The sequence below is a fragment of the Malaya genurostris genome, chromosome 2, assembly GCF_030247185.1.
Source record: "Malaya genurostris strain Urasoe2022 chromosome 2, Malgen_1.1, whole genome shotgun sequence".
NCBI classification, from domain to species: Eukaryota; Metazoa; Arthropoda; class Insecta; order Diptera; family Culicidae; genus Malaya; species Malaya genurostris.
Window position 1 is genome coordinate 25,662,733 of NC_080571.1, and position 8,414 is coordinate 25,671,146.

Consider the following 8,414-nt stretch of genomic DNA (forward strand, 5'->3'; position numbering starts at 1 on the left):
GTACTAGCCATGCAATGATTCTGCATTGTTTGTTCAAGGACTAAACGAGAACTTACTTTAGTAAGCTTAAGCGAGGAAAAAAGGTCCCTCGAAGTAGAACTGAGGTTTCGTAACGAAACTTTCTTATTAGTACCGTTCTTGAAAACAGGTTGAGCGAGCTCAAAAAACAAAAATAAAAACCCCTCAACTTTGAACTGAGGAACTACCGTTCTCGAAAAAAGAACTATAGCTCGTTCTTTTGAACCGTTCGCGAACGAATTGCCGATCTCTAATACAATCCAGTTATCAGCTCACTGGACAAGCTACTTGTTTCATTCACAGTCAAACATCAACTAGGCAAAGAAATATTGTGCAGCCTATATTTATAGATTTCTTTTCATACTACGCATAACGATACGGTGTTTTTTATGCATGACACAAAGCCTCCTATGCCCAACAAGAAGTTGACGTCATTTTGTACAACAGGGATTGGTGGATGAAAACATAGGTCGATTCCAACCATTTTTTCAATAGTATACTATTGAAATACTGAAACGACGTCGTCATACATGTTTAAATTAAAAGTTTCCGAATCGATTGGTTGTTAAATTATAACAATCCATCAACAAATGACCGAGTTATTAACGTTCAAAATTATGACACAAAAAGGTTACGCGACTATTTTTGAAACTTTTAATTGACACCCGGCCCCATATAGTGAAGAGTAAGGCATTTTTAATGCCAAAAAATTGTTTTTTTTTCTTAATTTTACTCAACAAACTGAGCAAATGTCTGTATGTGTGTGCAAAATAAAGAGGCATTGATGTCAGAGATGGCTGAACCGAATTAAAGGGATTACAGAAAGTATGTACGTTATTGTTTTTGGTTCTGATGATTACTTTCTGAGTTATAAAAACTATTATTTCAAAATTTGCGATTTTTTAAAGTATCTGTCACAACAAAAACTGTCAACTATTCACGGAGATATCGATTTTTTCGCCATATCCCAATAGTAGAATTTTTGAACGAAGCACGATGAAATGACGCTTGGAATCAAAATTAGACACAATTTCTACTGTACGGTTAAACACGTCACAGTCGAACAATCATGTTGCCAAGAAGGAACCGTGATAAAAACGAACCAATATACTGTGCTGGAAAGTACTGTATTTAATCTCTCAATCACTCGGAAACGATTGTATGTTTTTTTAGTGATTGAGAGATTGATTACAGTACACTTCAGCACAGTATTTTGGCTCGATTTGTTTTTAGCACGGTTCCTTTTTGGCAACATGATTGTTCGACTGTGACGTGTTAAATTGTGTAGTGGAAATTCATCATTATCTTCGAATTTAAAGTAAAATCCTTTCATTTTTATAACTAATTCGACTGTAACTGTCTTCAACTACAACTACCGAATAAATTGAATTTTCATATCACTCAAATAAATTCGGAAGTATAAGTGTATTTATTGACCTGTTTATTTTAATAAATATTTTTTCCTATTTATTTTAATAAAGTAATCGATTACATTTGAAGGGTTTACCTATTTTCATGCATAGGGTACACAATCATTTTCACATACATTAGGTTTCGTCTTCGACTCGTCAGTACCCAGTAGTTCAACATAAACCGCTAGACAGATATAAAGTTTCTGCTACTTGCACTTATTATATTTGCAACGAAGCGCAATGCCTTACCTGATGTGCCGAGCGTAAACGATTTTCGGCATAAATTGGCCGATTCAGGGTTCGGTCATTTTAGAGGTTAACCTATTTTTGATCGTTATACATAACAGTTCAACATAAACTGTTATGTACTGACGAGTCGAAGACGAAACATAAAGTATGTGAATCGATTACCGTTCATTCTAGTTACATTTTTTGAGAGACTAACGAATATTGATGCAGAAAAAGGGTATCATCTCACTGCTAGGTGGTGTGAGCACGTTATTATATTATAAATGACAATAGCGCAATTCCAATAAACAACAGCAGTAAACGTGGCATAATCCGAATCGACTCTTTTCCGATTTGGATGAAACTTTGTACAGATCTTTAGTATGGAAAACCCTCAATTTTTCACGGAGAGGAAGACTGATTTGACGTTATAATTCAATGTTTCGTCCAGTTTAAAATTCAAATATTGCAGACAAAAAATGTTTTTAATTTTATCATTTTTCATAAACCTTAAAACACCATTAGCTTATTTTAAAAGATTTTAGGAGTACCTTATTGATTTCCTACAGTCGCTTCTTGAACATAAGTTTTGAACAGGGAACAATAAAATTTAAAGCAAGTACATTCATTCGCTCTTTTACAATGTCAGTCCAATAAAACCAATTCTTCCAATATTCTTTCGATTATTGCGAAATAATCCTGATTTTTTCGGTAATTTCTTCAGTGAAGATTGAAAGTCGATAGCTTTAGCTATTATTATCGGTAAATAATTGGAGAGAAGGATTGCTAAGAGTGCCGCAATAATCGAAAGAGAAAGTAAACAAAGAGAATCTCTCATTGTTACATTCGTCGTTTTGAACATTTTATACAGAATTGTCCGCTCCGGCTGTGCAAAATAAATGATTACTCTGAATTCTGAATACGAGTGTCAGGCAGAGATGCCAGGTAAAAAGTTATCAATTTCAAATATCTACAAGCAGGGTTGACAAAGTCTGTAAACTTGAAATAAAAATAGTTTGCGGACTGAAGTTCTCTATAAACAATTATGCACGGTGTGACATTAGCGAGCAAAAACAAAAAAAAACGGTAAACTCTGTAAATTTTGACGAATGTCTGCGAAAAACATGAAAAACAATATACAACAAAACCATGCCTGCAATTTATTTTAGAATCCTGCAGATTTATAGACAAATCCGCAGACCTGGCATCACTGGTGTCAAATCACCCAAATTGGAGTAGATGAAGTATGCTGACTTGCTACCCTTTTCTTCAATTGGAACTTTTACTACTTATTTCCCAGTTTAGAGAACTCACTAAGATTTTTCTGTATCTCTATTAAAAAAAAAAACACACACAAAAAAATCCGAAAAAAATCCGAGAAAAAATCTTCTCGTTCAATTGTTCTTTTTCATTCTACTATTTTCCCTCGAATTCTGGATAGATACGTATTTCGTCTACTACTTACAGGCTTGTTCGGTGTCTGAAACGGAACGTACAAGTTGTATACGAAATGCTTTTCTATCCGAAATGCGCGAGAAAAAAAGAAGAATCGATTTATCGAGTAGTTCAGATTTTTGCTTGAGAAAGTGTTCTACTAGACGCTCAACAGAAAAAAAAAACTATTGAGGAAACCTAGTAAATCCACATATGACAGAATTCATATGAACGTAAATCGTAGAATGAGTGAATTTTACAAGAATAATTGAAATATGCGCCGAACACATCCCGCCTTTTATGCATGCATATAAACTTATATGTTTTAGCACTTAAAAATATGTTATTAGATTAACAGTAAAAAGGAGTAATTTTTAAAGCTCGAATTTCAGCTCGAAGTCTCAGAAGAAGTACACAGTTCGGAAAAAAAATTTTAGATTCTTATCAGACGCACATAAATTGAGCGTCGTAATCCATACAAATTTATATTCAAGAACATGTAAAATTGTGTGATTCGAATATTACATGGCTTGAAATCAAATTAAATAAAAATCAAAAGATTGGTTGCGGCAGCGCGACTTGAACCGAGAAACATTAGATCAAAAAGCACGCCAGTTAATCGACTGAGCCAGAGAAGCACATATCAGCTTAATGAATAATTGATACACATAAATCCATACAGCGGCACTTGGTATTTCACTCGGAGCCAGTAAAATTCTCTACGAATAAAATATTGCGTTGTTTGACACGTTAAGTAGTTATGAATTGTATCGTTTGTAGAACTACGTCACTTGTAACATTCAGGTTTTTTTTTCTGTCTAAATTTACACAATTTTTTTTAGATGTGCAGTTTTTACAAGCGATTTCTCGCGTTCTTCCACACTAAACGGCTTGTGTTTCCAACGACTGCCAAACGGTGACACTTGTTCTAAGCTAGGCAAAACGAGTAAACCTAGACAGATGTGGCTTCAACCTCTTCCATAACAAAACGACCTGCTCTTCGGTTGGTTGGTTAGCGGCGATACCGATGACAACATTTTTTTTTACATATGTTCAGTGAGTTAGTTTTCAGTGAAATTGAATATATTTGACGAGCTGATAAACGGTGAAACCCATCCAGTTCGGAACGAAATCAGTCTCTTTTTTTTATTTATACCCGGCTTTAACCTAGTTGCGGTCGTTCGTCGGTATCGAAATCAGTCTCTCCTTTGGGAACTCCATGTAAAATTTGATTTGATTCTCACGTACTCACATTCAAGTTCTAATACTTCAGTTCTGTTAAATATCCTCAATTTAAAATTTAGAGCGGAGCATGCTCTAATAGTTTCAAAGTGTGTTCGACCAGGGATGTCAAGCTCGCAAAAAGCTTGGTTAGAATTTGTTATTACATTTGGTTAGAATTTGTTACATTTAAAGGTACGGCCAAGTACCCGAAACGTATTTTCATACTTAATATTTAAATACTGTTTACGTGTTATAGCGTAGTATTTCGAATGAAATTATAACAAATTTATTAGTTAAAAAATGAACAGTCAAATGTGATCTTGAATAACGCATTACATATTATATAACAATCTGGAAACCCGATTTCAAAGAAGCGTCGTATATTTTTGGCTCATTATCTGACAATCCTGACTTTTCCTACCGATTATAATAACAAAATCGGCTCTTAACATGTTTCCACCAGTGAAAACATAGGATATTTACTTGTTTTCTAACTCAACTTCCGAAACTAGCGGATTCTAGTTCTTTTCGTCTTGTCTCGCGTCGCGGAATGTAATTCCATATCCAGCTAAATAAAACCATATTTCTTCGCCCTTAATAAAACATATCTTTCTTCGGATTTACAGATTGCTTAATAACGGACGGAGTCCGAAATTGAAAGAATGACACAGAACGGGAGATGCATTCAAAGAGAGAAGGAAATAGGGGACTAACATCAATCACAATTATCCGATTTCCTTCTTTCGGTTTAGGGAATGAAGAATGGTTTATGGAAAGAAGGAGAACGTTCTCAATTTTGTTGTCGCGGATGCACGGTTAGTGCGACGTTTCGATTTTTACGGGTTTTAAAACAATCGAATGACTAAAATTTCTGTTCGTGAATGTCGAATCGAACCCCGCCTGGATGTAGATCATGCTAACACGAACCATGCAGTTCCAGAAAAAATCACGCCCATGCATTTTTTTTTCTTGCAAATTAAAATTAACATGTGAGCTCTAAACGAATTAAACTGTCTCTGCCAATATGGCCATCCAAAATTTTTCCTCTCGAAAATCAAACAGAATGCAGGCACGTCGGCGATGGTCGAATGATTTCCTGGAAACTGGACGGAATTGAGTTGAAACATCAGGTGCATCGTCGCAGTGTCAGAGAGTGTGAAGGCTCGAACAGAAAAGACTAGAAAGGTTATCAAAATAATTCATTTCCGAAAGGAAAATTTCAACAAATTGATCCAATCCAAGTAAACAGGATTTAGGATTGGTTTTTCAGTCCAACAAGGAACATAACTCGAATAATGCTGGTCTACTTTGATCACTCAACAACCAACGGTTACTTTGATTACTGAGCAAAGCCCTTTCGTTCGCTCTATGTTAGAGACTGGGTGGACTGTTGGTAAGAGCTTCTTGCCCCATACCTTGGTGCGTTTCATTGCAACGTACAACGTTTGACGATTGACTCTTATGCTTCCCACTGCCGCCAACTCGAAAAATGTTGTCGAGTGGTTTGTACATTTACTTATTACATCCCGCGCGTTGGCCCTTTCAAGTGTCGTTCTCAGGTTGGTTTTCTACTCATGTTGGCATGTCCGTTACACGGTGTAATATTCGCTTCCCAGGTTGTCTGTGTGTGTGTTCAAGTTGTTTGACTTGTTGAGGTATAACGTTTGGAATGGAATGTACCGCCCACTTCAATTGACAAACCATACTTGAGCTATGTACTCGGAATAGGTGAAATTGATTTAATGCTCCATTTGAAAGGCACTAAAATTAAAACAGTTTGAAATGAGCGATCTGAAACACTTACCTCGAATCCAAACACGATCCTCAGGGATCGCCACAAGGGCGACGGCGACTTAGATCGACTGGCGGAGTCTGTTGTGTCTATCCCCGAACGATTCGGTGTCGCTTTCGGCTGTGATGTTTACAAATATCTCCGCACAACAGAAGTGACAGTTCGTATAGTCCTCTATTCGTACACCGAATTAATTCAATTTTGGCTTGATGACGACGACTAGTAGAAAACTGAAACAGTCCCAGATCAACGGTTCTATTTTATTGTAGTACGTATCAGAAACCGTTTTCTCCGATTACCGGCGGATCGAATATGGGTTGACAGAAATGTCCACACGAGCGAGCTATTGTTGCGTGTATTTTTTTTATTGTTACACACAACGCATCCTAACACTTAACAAAAGATTTTTTCTGTCTTTCGCTGTCAAGCCTTCAATCACAATCGCATTAAAAACTCTTTATTTTGCTGACATATAGGAACTTTGTCAAGGCATGCAATGAAACTAACACAACACTGAATGTTTACAATTATCACTCCATTCGAAACAGGAAAAACACACTTTTTTACTATTTATTCGTGCGAACCGCTACCATCTAACAGATGTTACACCTTACATTATAAAAATGAACGTATTTACTTCGTAATTTCTTCTGCAACGAAGACCGGCAAAATCACAAACAATCGCAGATTCGAAACAGTTCAATTATTCGCACTTCTTGTGTCGCAGCTGTAGAGGCTCTCCTTTCTACTCTCTTTCTCTCTCTTTTTCTTCGCGATGTGCAGATAATTCACACGTCTCGGATACGACTCTTGCGGAATTCACCGATTTCCCAACGAAACGGCCAACTATGATTTGATTGACTATTGCAGTAAGTATTCGAAAGGATAGAATTTGTATAGCTATTTACTAACTACTGCGGTTTCTACTATGAGTGTTAAGCTCCTAATTGTAATCTAAGTTGATGATGAAGAAATACGTCCATATGCTTCGACTGTTTATCGAAGACTAAATTTGAGCCACTCCCCGACGCGCCGTAATAAATTCGAATCCGACGTCGTCGCACCGGTACAACAATCAGGAGCAGAGCGACTGTTCTCTCACGATGAGAGAGAACTGCTCATCGCAGCGATCTTCCAATTCTCAGGCCAATCAGGCTACCCGGCTAGCACGAAGGAGATTGCAGTCGGAACCTGTTGCATTGGCTGCGTATGGCAAAACCGATTTCGGTCTGATCGTCATGCTTGTCTCCACAGTTCCACAGTCAGGAATAAGCTGATCAAAAAGAATTGCTGGTGAGAGAGAATAAATAAGACACCGTCTGAGTTTATTTCCTAGCATCCTTTGCGATGCGAACGTCCGGCGGGTGGACGAGAATTGATTTTAAGCATGGCCTACTAAACAAACTGATTTTGCGAACGGAAATGAAATTAAATTGTGTTATTGGCGAGTTATAAAGAGATCCGCCAATGCACTATGGTCCGAAACGGGAAATTAGCGTGACAAAAATATTTTCACTATTAAATATTAGTTTTTTGTAGTTGGTGTCTTCACAAAAGTTGTTTGTAATCAAATGGCGCTCCTTTTGATGAAAAATGTTACTAGGATGGTCCTTATTTAGATTGAAATCTGAAATCTAACTTTCTTAATTGTACTCAAAAATGATTATGTTGTATATTAAAGTTGTAGAAAATTTTATTACGAGCAACTTTGCTGAAAGAAACACCTCTCTAGCTCTTCATTTGATCGAGTTACATCAATTTTCCCGAGTAAAAGTAGGGTGGCTCCTGAAAATCACTTTTTTTGTTCTAACTTTTTTGTGAAACGTTCCACCGAAAAGTTGTCTTTGGAAGAGTTGTTGAATTAATCATTACGCATAATTTTCGGCTGTAGGTTTTGTGTCTCTCATTTCTCGAAAGGACAATGTATGGAACATTTGTAGAACTAATTCGATACTACACGGAACGACCGAAATTAGCTCTGCGCCTAATTCGTATTACTGTTTTTGAATTAGTTGATTTTAACAACAAAATTTCCAAAATAACTATAAAATTAGTTAAAATTGAGAATTTACTTTGCTGAAAAAACTCTTAGTTTTAGAGAATGTGTTTAGTTGGTGAATATCCTGGACTCAAACCAGCAATATTTCAATCCAACACGAAATTCTCATTGACAACTAATTTTGTTATTAAAATCAGAAAATTCGTTTCTATTTATCTATCACCATCATTACTGAAGGACAGCACAAAAAACCAAAACTGAAATGGGTATTATTAACAAGTTTATTAGCCAAAAACTCATGAGAAGT

At 36.4% G+C, this 8,414-nt stretch overlaps 1 protein-coding gene across 1 annotated transcript in view; it reads right to left on the reverse strand.

Annotated features, from left to right (window-relative positions):
• LOC131432787 (uncharacterized) overlaps positions 1–7,120 on the reverse strand; it is an 88,724-nt gene extending 81,604 nt beyond the window's left edge. The window contains exon 1 of the mRNA XM_058599299.1: positions 6,121–7,120. The gene's annotated coding sequence lies outside the window, so the exon portion shown is untranslated. The remainder of the gene's footprint in view (positions 1–6,120) is intronic.
• Between the last annotated feature and the right edge of the window lie 1,294 nt (positions 7,121–8,414).